At 44.5% G+C, this 14,049-nt stretch overlaps 3 pseudogenes; all 3 read right to left on the reverse strand.

Annotated features, from left to right (window-relative positions):
* Window positions 1-449: 449 nt before the first annotated feature.
* On the reverse strand, window positions 450-568 carry LOC143937704 (5S ribosomal RNA; annotated as a pseudogene).
* A 103-nt stretch (window positions 569-671) lies between these two features.
* Window positions 672-790, reverse strand: LOC143937120 (5S ribosomal RNA; annotated as a pseudogene).
* Window positions 791-8,106: 7,316 nt separating this feature from the next.
* On the reverse strand, window positions 8,107-8,225 carry LOC143937698 (5S ribosomal RNA; annotated as a pseudogene).
* Between the last annotated feature and the right edge of the window lie 5,824 nt (window positions 8,226-14,049).

A 14,049-nucleotide genomic window follows, 5' to 3' on the forward strand; every position in this document is an offset into this window, starting at 1 on the left:
TGTCAACAACATAAAAAGAAGCCTATGACACCTGGTATTCCCAGGCGGACTCCCATCCAGGTATTAACAAGGCCCGACTCTTCTTAGCCTCCAACATCAAACGAGATCGGGTGTTTTCAGGGTGATGTGCCCTGAGGCAATCTCTTCAGGCACTTTCAACCCTCTTGACAAACTCCAAGATGGTCACCTTGGGATACAAGCAAAAAAGCCAATGCCAACAACTTAAAAAAAAAAACTATGGCATCGTGAAATCCCAGGTGGTCTCCCATCCAGGTACTAACCAGGTCCCAGCCCTGCTTAGCCTCTGAGTTTAAATGAGATTGAGCTCTTTCAGGGTGATGCGGCCATAGTAGATTTTTTCAGGCACTCTCAAACCTCTTGACAAACGCCAAGATGGTCACCTTGGGAAACAAACAATAAAACAAGTCAACGCCAACAACATAAGAAGAAGTCTACAGCACCTAGTATTCCCAGGTGGTCTCCCATCCAGGTATTTACAAGGCCCGACCCTGTTTAGTCTCTGAGATCAGATGAGATCTGGTGCTTTCAGGGTCATATGGCCATAGGCGAGCTCTTCAGGCACTCTCAACCCTCTTGACAAACACCAAGATGGTCACCTTGGTAAACAAACAAAAAAAAAAAAACAAGTCAACGCCAACAACATAAAAAGAAGCCTACAGCACCTATTATTCCCAGGTGGTCTCCAATCCAGGTACTAGCAAGGCCCAACCCTGTTTAGCCTCTGAGATCAGAGGAGATCGGGCGCTTTCAGGGTTATGTGCCCATAGGCAATCTCTTTGGGCACTTTCTTTTTTTAAATCAAATAAGTTTTTATTGCAAAACACATATGGTACAAACCAAACATAGGAGTAAAGTACAGTCGTACAGCAGCATTGGTTTTTACATCAAAAGGTATACAGGAAACACAAAGTACAAATAGGCTCGGTTTGTAGACCGCTGAGACATGGAAAATGTCAATGAAACTAAAAAAAAAAGTAAGAAAAAGGAACCAAGAGTAAAAACAAAAGTAACATTCTCTCAGAGACCACACCACACCAGGAGACAACCACATAAGTACCATGATTATGCACTGCGGCCCGCATCCCTCCACCCAGTCCTACTGGTGTCTCCCTACACCCCCTACAAATACCGGGTGAGGGAGAGACATAGAATTAGCCCCTTACCGGGATCACGAGTATTTATGTACCTCCATGCACAGGTCCTTGGACCTTCAGTCAACCCTGTAAAAGTCTGTCCTGTATAAGTTGGTGGGGGGCTAGTCCCGGAACCTCGAGCCATCCCCCCCACATGGCATTAAATTTGTGCGGTGCATTTCTGTGTTGGTATGTTATCTTTTCCCTGATCAGCATCTGGTTCACCTGTTCCGTCCATTGCTGCCTGGTGGGAACCCTGTGTGTTATCCACAATCGCGCTATTAATTTCCTGGCTACGTAAAGCAACCTAATAATGGCCGTATGAACCGAGGGCGTCAACGATTCTTCATCCAGGGCTCCCAACAGGCAGACCAACGGACACCGCGGAATATCAACAGAGAACACAGAAGATATAGTGTCAAGGATTCCATCCCAATACCGTTTGAGTTTCGGGCACCTCCAGAACATATGCATGAGATCCCCATGGTCCCGCATACATTTAGGGCAAAGGGGAGACCCCCTAACACCCCAACTGTGCAGTTTAACTGGTGTCCTATAAGTCCTATGTAGTAAGTATAGATGGGAGAGCCTATGGGAGGCCGATACCAACACCAACGGAGCGGAGGACAAACAAAGGTTCTAGGTCTCCGCGTCCAAGGGCCCCAGGTCCGCCTCCCACTTCTGCCGACATGGAAGACGTGCCGGGTCCTGCACTGCGTCAAGAAGCATAGCATACCCCCTAGAAATCATACCTTTACGTTCAGTCTGTATGAATATCCCTTGTACCACAGGATGGTCCGTTAGGGAAAGCTGCACACTTCGTGCCTGTGTCTGTAGCGCATGACGTAACTGTAAGTATTTAAAAAAATCCCTACGTGGGATGTCAAACTCAGCCTGTATTTCCATGAAGGACTTCAGTACCCGTCCACTATACAGCTGCGAGAGGTACCGGAGGCCGCTCCTACTCCAGTTACCAAATCCCTTGAGCTTAAAAAGCTCACCATAATTAGCATTCCCCCAAATAGGGGTGAGGGCAAGGAAGCCACGTATTCGTAATAGTTGTTTAACCTGGGACCATAGGGTATTCAGCAGTATAATAGTCGGGAACTCCTGTCCATATGAGGGAAGCCTGCTTCCAACCTGGACAATGCTATGTCCGGGGCGACAGTGTCATCCAGTATCCTACATATCGGGTCCAGGGGATCATCTGACCCCCACCCACCCAGGTGCTGGAGCTGCGAAGCCAAAAAATACAGCCTAGCATGTGGTAGTGCCAACCCCCCTTCGTCCTTATTATATTGCAGGGTAAGTAAACTAAGCCTGGCCGTCTTTCTACACCATATTAATTCCCTAAACTGAGAGTCAATTTTATCGAACCAACATTTCGGGATCCAGGTCGGGGAGTTATGACAAACGTAGAGCAACTGCGGAGCCCATACCATTTTAATGAGGTTCACCCTTCCCACTACCGATAGCGGCAGTTTGCACCAGATCTTACACTTATCCCTGAACTTAAGTAACAATGGCAGAAGATTCAGATTGGCATAGTCCGTCACCTCGGGGGATATCTGTACCCCCAGGTATTTAAAGGACGCAACCGTCTGGATCATGTTTGCACAAGGGGGTAGAGGTGCCGTTAGAGGGGACAAGGGCAGTAGTACAGACTTGTCCCAGTTAATCTTAAAACCGGATAATGTACCAAATAGGGTAATCAAGTTCATAGTGGCTGTGAGGGAACCCTGTGTGTCCCCCAGGTATATAAGCGTGTCATCCGCGTATAGTGATACCACATCCGTTCCAGTGGGCCTGCAGAATCCAACAATGTCCGGAGCCGATCTCATTCTGGCTGCTAGTGGTTCAAGCGCCATGGCAAAGAGCAGGGGTGACAAAGGGCACCCCTGTCTCGTGCCTCTATACAGCACGAATGGGTCGGAAAGCTCCGCATTAGCTCTAATCCTAGCCGTCGGCTTGGCATATAATAGTTGGACCCAGCTAATAAATGTACTGCCCAGCCCCATCCGCTCCATCACTTTCCACAGATAAGGCCACTCAACACTATCGAAGGCCTTAGCCGCGTCCAGCGAGAGGACGGCCTGATTACCAGGGTTATCCACAGGGACCTGTAGGTTTAGGAATAAACGGCGAATATTTAAGGCAGTTGAACGCGAGGGAATAAATCCTGATTGATCCCTATGGATCAGTTTGTGTATTACCAGGGACAATCTCGTCGCCAAGACCCGAGCCAATAGTTTAACGTCTGTCGTGAGCAAGGAGATGGGCCTATATGCGTCCGGTGATGTCGTTACCTTACCCGGTTTTAGAAGTACAATTATGATTGCTTCGTTCATAGAAGCGGGCAGGACCCCTGTCTCTAGGGCGTTGTTGAACACTTTCAAAAGGGTGGGCAAAAGAACACAGGCATAACGCTTGTATACCTCGGATGGGAGGCCATCTGCCCCCGGAGCTTTGTTATTATGGGAGTGTTCCAGTGCAGAAGCCAATTCATCCTCCGTTATGGGGGCGTTCAACAGCCCCCCATCCGACGCAGACAGGCATGGGATATCACAACCATTCAAAAAGTCCACAATCTCCCCGTCACCGGGCTGCACCTTGGAGGAGTACAAGTCTGCATAAAAGGACCGAAATATCTGTAAGATCCCAGGGGTGTCCGAGTGGGTCACCCCCTGTGAATCGCACAGTGAGTGAACCATAGGAGCGGAACCCTGAGCCCTCGCCAGCAGAGCCAGCATATGGCCTGTCGATTCCCCCTCCTCAAAGTGCGTTTGTTGTAGGAAAAATCGTTTATTTTCTGCCAGTTGTAAAGTCACCTGTCTAGACATAGATTGCGCCCCCAACCAAGACCTCTTAGTGTCCTCCGAAGGGTTGTCAACATAGGCCTGCTCTGACTCTCTAAGTGCTCTACCGACCTCCATTTCCCAAGCTTTAGTATTCCGTTTTATACTATTTATAGCAGTGATAAATTGCCCCCTAAGGAAGGCCTTAGCTGCATCCCAGACTACGTCTATAGAGGCCGAGCCTAAATTGTCCTGCAGGAAAAGTTTAAGGGCACTTGCTATGGGGTCAGGCTGCGGGAAAAGTGCAAGCCAAAAGGGGTTAAGCTTCCAACTCCTAGGTGCGAGGTCAGTAGATAGGGACATCTCAATCCACAAAGAGGAGTGGTCGGATACATGTCTAACCCCATATCCAGAGTCACTAATTAGGGGAAGAAGGGCAGAGTTCCCCAGTCCCAAGTCTATTCTGGACAAGCTCCCAAACGCCGGAGAGCAACAGGAGTACAAACGGGTGTGGGGGTGGGCTCTCCACCAGACATCTACCAGCCCAAGTTCAGCTAATAGAGCTGCAAAGGGAGTATCGCCATTAGGGCGGGAGGGGACCACAGGAGGAGTTGGAATCTTATCCCACAGGCCGTTAACATAGTTATTAAAATCACCCATCGCCAGCAGGGGTATGCCAGGGAACTGTGCCATGAACCCAGCTAGGCGCCTAAGAACCTCCGCCGAGTACGGCGGCGGGATATAAACGTTAGCGATAATGCAATGTACAGTAGCAATCTTACACAACAAGAAGATGTACCTCCCCCCCGGGTCAATAACCTGTTGGGAGCAAGAGAAATTGGTATGTTGTCTAATTAGGATACTCACTCCCCTTGCATAAGCAGAGTATGTAGAATGGAATTGCTGGGTATACAGTCTAGACCCAAGGCTATGAGTACCAGCAGGAGCAAAATGTGTCTCCTGCAGACACACAATACCAGCCTTCATATCCTTAAGGTGCCGCAACACCGCCAGCCTCTTCACCGGATTGCCCAGCCCCCTGACATTCCAAGAAAGAAATCTAACCTTAGCCATCAGGAATACAAAATATAAATGTAGATAGGAGTGACCATATTAACATTCGTAAACAACCAGGGAGGAAAAATGCAGTTAACACATATATATCAGCAACAAGCGACTGGGAAGTCGCATCACCTGAGATGCCCCAAAAATGGGGAGAAAAAAGTCCGGCATGAGCTGTAGCAGCTAGGAAGAGGCGCCCAGACGGGTGCAGACAGGCCGGGAAATAGTCCTTGTCCGTTGCGATCCTGAGAGAAAGAAAATTAAGCAAAAGGAAAAAGAAAAGAAAAACAGTTAAACAGCAAAAAACCGTGGCATCTTCTGTATTAAAGCCCGCGGGGCTCCCACACGGGAAAGATAGCAGTCTAATAGTCCCCATACAAAACTCGGGGCTGGGGGAAGGCCATGGAAACGCCCATAGAAGACTCTTCTAGATGACAAACAGGGTTTCACATGTGCAGGCATCCTGTAGCTCTAATGGGGTTGCAATGGAACCAAAAACCTCTGCCTTCCGCCGGACCTGCAAAAGTGGAAGTCCAGTCATCCTGTCTGAAAGTGCCGTTATCGTGGAGGAGATCTTTGAAGCTTGGCATACCATATTGAACGTTAAGGTCCCGAAGGCGTCTCTTAACTTCAAGAAATGTTGCACGCTTTTTCTGGAGCTCTGCTGAAAAGTCCGGAAATAGCGAAATCCTGGAATTCTCAATCTCCATCTTGTCTGACAACCCCCGCGCTTTAGAGAGAATGGTATCCCTGTCTCTATAGTTGAGGAGTTTAAACAAGAAGGGCCTGGGGCGATTGCCCGGGGGTAGGGGGCGAGATGGCACCCGGTGGGCGCGTTCTACAGCAAAAAGAGGTGACAAGGATTCTTTGCCAAAGGTGGCAATCAACCAATTTTCAATAAAGTCAACCGGGTTTTTATCCTCAACACGTTCCGGAATCCCCAAAGCGCGAATATTATTGCGTCTCATGCGATTTTCCATCTCATCAAGTCGCATAGCGTGCTGTTCAGTAAGATGGCAATTATATTTCAGATCCCTTTGCATGGGGGCCAGATCATCCTCTACTGTACTGAGTCTGCCTTCCAAGGCAGCTGTTCTCTCCCTGAGCTTTTGCATGTCATGGCGGACAAAAGTTATTTCAGCCTTAACCCCTTTAATGTCCTCTGAGAGGGCTGCAATAGAGTGATTACAGGAGGTGACAGCGGCAAATATGTCCCTTAGTGTAGGCTCCCTTTCCAGTACTGGAGAGGGGATGGCCTGTGCTTCAGGCCTAGCACTGTCCCTGGGTGTACTCACTGTGTGCCATGCTGCGGACAATCCATCTGCATCCTCCAAGGGGACTGTGTCATCTGCCTCAGGAGAACCTCCAGGGGTAGCTTGAGGAGAGGGCTGGCCAGCCAGGGCATCCTTGTATGATTTACCACCATAGAGGAGCTTTTGTGCCGCTTCCTTGTACTGGTCTCTGGCTGCACGCCGCGCGCTGGCGCCATCTTGGCCTGGGGGGTCCGTCAGCCCCTTCCCTCCGGTATGGCGTCTGGACATCACAGCATGGGTCCCAAGATATACCGCGGTGGTCCGGGATGCTTCTCCTAGCGTGGCAGGAGGTAAGGGCCCCGAAAACAGCGTTTCAGAGCAGACTGTAAGGATGTAAGCACGGATGGCTGGCGGAGCTCAAGGCATGCACGTCCTCCTACATCAGCCGGTAAGCCATGCCCCCCCTCTTTGGGTACTTTCAACCCTCTTGACAAATGCAAAGATAGTCACCTTGAGATACAAGCAAAAAAAAACAGGTCAATGTCAACAACATAAAAAGAAGCCTAAGACACCTGGTATTCCCAGGCGGTCTCCCATCCAGGTACTAACAAGGCCCGACTCTTCTTAGCCTCCAACATCAAACGAGATCGGGTGTTTTCAGGGTGATGTGCCCTGAGGCAATCTCTTCAGGCACTTTCAACCCTCTTGACAAACTCCAAGATGGTCACCTTGGGATACAAGCAAAAAAGCCAATGCCAACAACTTAAAAAAAAAAACTATGGCATCGTAAAATCCCAGGTGGTCTCCCATCCAGGTACTAACCAGGTCCCAGCCCTGCTTAGCCTCTGAAATCAAATGAGATTGGGCTCTTTCAGGGTGATGTGGCCGTAGGAGATTTCTTCAGGCACTCTCAACCCTCTTGACTAACGCCAAGATGGTCACTTTGGGAAACAAACAAAAGAAACAAGTCAACGCCAACAACATAATAAGAAGTGTACAGCACCTAGTATTCCCAGGTGGTCTCCCATCCAGGTATTTACAAGGCCCGACCCTGTTTAGTCTCTGAGATCTGACAAGATCTGGTGCTTTCAGGGTTATGTGGCCATAGGCGAGCTCTTCAGGCACTCTCAACCCTCTTGACAAACACCAAGATGGTCACCTTGGTAAACAAACAAACAAAAAAACAAGTCAACGCCAACAACATAAAAAGAAGCCTACAGCACCTAGTATTCCCGAGTGGTCTCCAATCCAGGTACTAGCAAGGCCCGACCCTGTTTAGCCTCTGAGATCAGAGGAGATCGGGCGCCTTCAGGGTTATGTGCCCATAGGCAATCTCTTTGGGCACTCTCATCCCTCTTGAAAAATGCCAAGATAGTCACCCTGGGAAACAAGCGAAAAAAAACAGGTCAACGCCAACAACATAAAAAGAAGAATACGGCACATGGTATTCCAAGGCCGTCTCCCATTCAAGTACTAACTAGGCCCAACCCTTCTTAGCCTCCGAGATCAGAAGAGATAGGGTGCTTTCAGGGTGATGCGGCTGTAAACGATCTCTTTAGGCACTCTCAACCCTCTTGACAAGATGATCACTTTGGGAAACAAGAGAAAAAAACAGGTCAACACCAACAACATAAAAAGAAGCCTGCGGCATCTGGAAAACCCAGGCGGTCTCCCATCCAGGTAAAAACCAGGACCAACCCTGCTTAGCCTCTGAGACCAGGGCGCTTTCAGGGTGTTGTGCCCGTAGGCAATTTCTTTGGCAATTTCTTTGGCAATTTCTTTGGCAATTTCTTTGGGAAACAAGGGAAAAAAAAACAGGTAAATGCCGACAACATAATTAGAAGCCTACGGCACCTGGTATTCCCAGGCTGTCTCCCATCCAGGTACTAACCAGGCCAATCGCTGCTTAGCCTCCAAGATCAGATGAGATTGGGCTCTTTCAGGGTGTTTTGGCCGTAGGCACTCTCTTTGGGCACTCTGAAGCTTCTTGACAAAGGCCAAGATGGTCACCTTGGGAAACAAGCTAAAAAAAACAGGTCAAAGCCCACAACATAAAAAGAAGCCTACGGCATTCGGTATTCCCAGTTGATCTCCCAATCAAGACACTAATGAGGCCCGACAATGCTTAGCCTCCGAGATTAGACAAGATCGGGCACTTTCAAGGTGATGGGGTCGTAGGCGATCTCTTTGGGCACTCTCAACCATCTTGACAAACGCCAACATGGTCATCTTGGGAAACAAGTGAAAAAAAACAAGTCATTGCCAACATTGGAGGCTAAGCATTGTCGGGCAATCAGTTCCTTTGCCTGAAATAGGCATCTCAGAAATGCCATCTGGCTGCTTCCTGGGTTTCCAACTCCTTCCTGGTGGAGGTTCCAAAAACCCGATCAATGGTTCCTGTCACCTCCGTCCAGTAGCGGATCACCTTCAGGCATCTACAAAACATGTGAATCATGTCTCCCCCCATGTTCCCGCACCGGGGGCAGCTTGCATCTGGCCACTCGGCCGAATTGGAAAAGTTTACGAGGAGCATAAAAAGTTCTATATAATAAGAAGAGATGTGACATCCTCTGAGAGGAGAGCCACAATTGACCACAGGCAGGATTCCTGTGGCCAATTATAGCTCAGGGGGGTTTAGTACACACCCCACACTATATAAGGCCACCAGCACGGCGGCCTTGTATGGTGTGTTGCGGCGGTCAGGGAAAGAGGACGATAGGCAGGGACTGCTTGGGAACTGCTTGGGAACCTAGCACTGTTACAGTGGGGGTTATGTGCCTCCTGCACAGTACACACCTGAAGCTACCCTTTATTACTGGTGTTCAATTTCTGCAATACAGGCATCTGCAGTGGTTGTTGAGTGTGGGTGTTGTGTGCCTCCTGCACAGTATACACCTGAAGCCTTATTGCTGGTGTTCTGTTTCTGTAATACAGGAACTTAGCACTGATACAGTGGGTGTTGTGTGCCTCCCACGCTTTTCCTTATTTTCGGCAGCTGGACGTGTTGAGCCACATCATGCCGAAGACTTGGTTGGATGTGGAAGACCAAGCCCTCCTAATGCTCCTCATCCACTCTCACCCAGGCTCAGGGTACTAGCCTGTGTTCTGTATACACTAGGCTTTCTTCTGTATACCCTATCCTCTCTTTATAGTCCAGCCTGTTGTTTATGTACACTAGACTCTTTGTTTAACTCATAAATGGCAGTTTATATAGAAGGAAGGCTAAGCTAAGTATATACAGAGAGGCTAAGATATACAGAAGGTAGGCCAGTTTATACAGAAAACCGGTTGGGTATACAAAGTAGTAGGCTATTGTATACAGAGAAGCTAGAGAATAAAGAAGACAGGCTAGTGTATACAGGACACATGCTAATGTATACAGAAAACAGGCTTGGTTATAGAGAGAGACTGAGACTATTATATTCAGAAGAAAAGCTAGTGCATACAGAGAGGCAGGCTGGGGGTATACAGAGAGGCAAGTGAATACAGAGAGGGGGATGTATACAGAAATGCTAGTGTATACAGTGTAGTGTATACAGAGAGGCTGCCATAAGGTAGGCTGGGGTATACAGAGATGCTAATTAATACAGATAGGGTGATGTATAAAGAAATGCTAGTGTATACAGAGATGCTAGAGTAAACAGTGAGGCTGGGGTACACAGAGAGGCTAGTTTAAAGAGAGGCTAGTATATACAAAGATGTTAATGTATATAGAGAGGTTAGTGTATAGAGAGAGTCGAGTGTATACACAAAAGACAGTGCATATAGAGAAACTAGTGTATACAAGACAGGCTTGGGTATACATCAAAGCTGACAGTGTATACAGAAGACTGGGTAGTGTATACAGAGAGTATAGTTTGTACAGAAGACAGGCCAGTGTAAAGAGACAGGCTAGTGGATACAGAAGACAGGCTGGTTTATTCTAGCTAGATTGTACAGGCTAGTGTATACTGAAGACAGGCTGTGGTATACAGAGAGTTTAGTGTATTCAGAGAGTCTAGTGTATACAGTCGGCGAGTGTATACATTAGACTGGCTAGTTTATACAGAGTTTACAGAGATGCAAGGGGTACAGAGAAGCTAGTAAATATAGAAGACTACAGCATACAGAAGAAAGGCTAGTGAATACAGAATAAAGGCTGGCTTCTACGGAGAGGCAAGTGTATGCAGAACACTATCTAGGGTATACAGAGAGGCTAGATTATACAGAGAGGCTAGTGCATACAGTGAAGCTATTGTATAAAGAAGCCTGGTTAGTGTATACAGAGAAGCTAGGGTGTACAGAAGAAAGGCTAGACAGGCTATAAAGAAGAGACAAGTGTTTACAGAAGACAGTTTGGGGTATACAGAGATGCTAGTTTATACAGAGAGACTAATGTATACAGAAGACAGGCTAGGGCATACAGAAGACAGAATACGTATTCAGAACATAGGCTAGTGTATATCGAAGACAGGCTATTGTATGCAAAAGACCGGCTAGTGTAAACATGCTGGTGTATATAGAGAGGCTAGTGAATTTAGAGGGTAGGCTAAGTGATAACAGAAGACAATCTGGAATATACAGAGACATTTCATCTAATGGAGTTTGTCTCATTGCCATGTTATGCCTTTTCATTCTTATGCTAAACATAGATTATACTCACTACACGATTATAATCATCTACATCAAGCATGCAATAAAACTATTATACATCAAAGTAAACCATGTACTGGCAAACCAATAACGGCCAATGCCTTAACAAATGACTTATCTTTGCTCTCTTTTGCTCTATTTTGCATATTTGTTAATTCTCCACATCAACTGATATCACCATTGACGACACACCATCCTGACTTATTTTGCTTTATTTATTACTAGAAATAGAGAGTACTATCTCAAAATCCGGTTAAATCTATTCACCTCGATGTCTACCGCTAATTGTACGGTAATGTAAAATGGTCAAAAAAACATCCATTTGCTACCAGACATGCTGCACATACTAAGAGTAATGTAACTATCGCTCGCTAACGATGTAAGCAGTTGTATTGCTCTTCTGACATTAACCGAGTATCTCTGACATTAACTATCTCTCTGCACTAGAATTGTAATAATAATAATAGATGGTGTAATGCAAAGATCAACTAGTCTAATATAAGCTTTCTCAATAGTACAGGCATATCCTTTAAATTTAGATTAACGCAACTATTTCTCAGCCATTCTCAAGCTAAGCTTTCAATTTCTTACCGTTGAACAGCGATACTTCCTCCCTGCAATATTAAGCCATTTAAATGTCCTATTGGTCGCCTATATTATACAACTGTCTCAAAGGCATTTGTGTAGAGAATAAAACTAGTCTTACATCTTAATAAAACATTTTTTTTGCTCAACCAGTATCAGCTCACATGACATTAGCAAATAAACGTTTCCACTGTTTGACTCTATTTTTTGTATTATTTCTTTTTCTCCACCTTAAATGTCACAGTTAAAACACAGTGACAAAACATTTCTTTTAACCGCAGCAAAATTTGAGAAAAGCATTGTAAGCCGTCTTTCTGCCATATGCTTCAGAAAACGAATGTATCACTTTTAAATCCATATCAATTCCACATCCTAAAACATTGTAACCGTCTTACAATTTTAACATTTACTGATATTACATTATGATTATACCAGTGGAAAAGGACCGCGTAAAGGAACTGTCAAATTAACCTGTGACTTAATCATAATCTCAGAGTTAGTTATCTGATAAATATACGATTTACTCAACGATTTAAACTTAGATTTTCTTTCAAGCTAAATCAATTTAATCTTAAATAATGTATACTATATTCTACTGTACTCTTAAATTATTACTGTTTTTCTGTACCTTGCCGTGCTCATATTTCGTGTTATGTTACAACCATCTAATCTCATTGCTATTCCGACAGCAGCAAAATGTGAGAAAAGCAGTGGGACGGTTTACTTGATTGAGAAGTGATTGCACTAGCAAAGGATAGCAATAAAGTTTGATTACATTACTAACACATAATGCAACTATTTTACATTCACATCAAGCATACATCCTAATGTAAACTTTCTATCACTACTAATGTTCAGGGTTACTGATACATTATGCCGATAACCAGTGAAAACAGAAAACTGTCAGTCTAAGCCGTCTTCGTGCGTAACAAAATTAATGGAACGATTTACACGTTGGAATTTTAAAGCTACGTCAATTTACTCTTAAAAAATGTGTACCCCTTAGCTGCTTAGCTCACACTTTGCTGTATGTAGCCGCGTTAACTGTATTAATGGTTACATGAAAGTAACCAATGTGGATTGACATTTCATGTCTATCTCACACCTCTAATGCAATCTGTCTCTTTACCATGTCATACTTTGCCCGTTATTATACTTTCTGATCCTTAAAGACACGTAAGGATACTGAAAAACGATAGAAATCTAGCCACGTCGTTGCTGATATTTCATGATTATAGCAATCATCTCATCTAAATTGCAATTCCGTCATTCTGGCTTGGTATTACTTTGCAACGCTCTATTGAACAATGTAAAGGTAAGCTAGATATTTTGTGTATTTCCACTTAAACTCGACCTGTATATACTGTCTCAATATTATCCTTTCTAATTTTGCTAAATTAGATGATAGAATTTGCTATGTCTAAATCCAGGTAACCTACTCACCTACTCACCTTTATTACGTACAACTCTAATTTTAGGATTATACAAAACCATCTTATTGCTTCTTTACACGCTGCACATATTAAGAGTAATGCAATACTACCGATGTGAACAGTTTAATTGCTCATCTCACATTTAGCTGTTATCTCTCTGAAATAGGAAACTGAATTTGTACTACAACGATCACTCATCTAATATCAGAAAACTCAGTGCTACCGGGATAACTTTTACATTTAGAGTAATGAAAGAATTTCTCAGTCATTTTGAAGCTACTGCTTCCGATCTCTTTTCAACTGCAATACTTAATCTCTGCAATTTTAAGGAATATTTAGCTGCTTAGCTCACACTTTGCTGTATGTAGCCGTGTTAACTGTATTAATGGTTACCTGCAAGTAACCAATGGGGATAGACATTTCATCTCTAATTCACATTCACAATTCTAATGCCGTTAGTTTTTTGCCATGTCATCTTCTGCCAGGTATTATCCTTTTTCATCCTTATGCTATATTTGGAGTATATTCACTACATGATTAAAAAGACACGTAATGAACCAGAATGATAAATACCTAGACACGTCGTTGCTGTTATTTCGTGTTATGCAGCAATCATATATATTTTGTGTATTTACACTTAAACGCGACCTGTATATACTGTCTCAATATTAATCTGAGTTATTTTGCTAAATTTATTATTAGAATAAACTGATTAATATCTCTAAATCCTGGTAAACCAACAAAAACAAAACCATCTTATTTCTACCTTACACATATTAAGATATTAACATTTAGCCGGTATTAGTAAACGAAATGTGTATATTTCACCTAATATCAGTCTTCTCAGTGCTACCGGAACAACTTTTAAATTTAGAGTAATGCAACGATTTCTCAGTTTTATGAAGCTACTGCAACTAACGCTTTGGATCTCTTTCTTGATAAATTACGCTCTGCAATATTAAGCCATGTAAATTGCTATGTAAATTGTCCTAATGTCCCAATGACTTAACAAATAAAACTTAGCACTCTTTTGCTCTATTTTGTATATTTGTAGTTCTCCACATTAACTGTATATATCACCTCTGAAAACACACCACTGACCTTTTAACAGCACCAAAAAATTAAAAAAGCACTG

This window comes from Lithobates pipiens, unplaced genomic scaffold (genome assembly GCF_037356315.1).
Source record: "Lithobates pipiens isolate NorthernLeopardFrog02 unplaced genomic scaffold, aLitPip1_a1.2 Scaffold_28, whole genome shotgun sequence".
Classification (NCBI taxonomy): domain Eukaryota; kingdom Metazoa; phylum Chordata; class Amphibia; order Anura; family Ranidae; genus Lithobates; species Lithobates pipiens.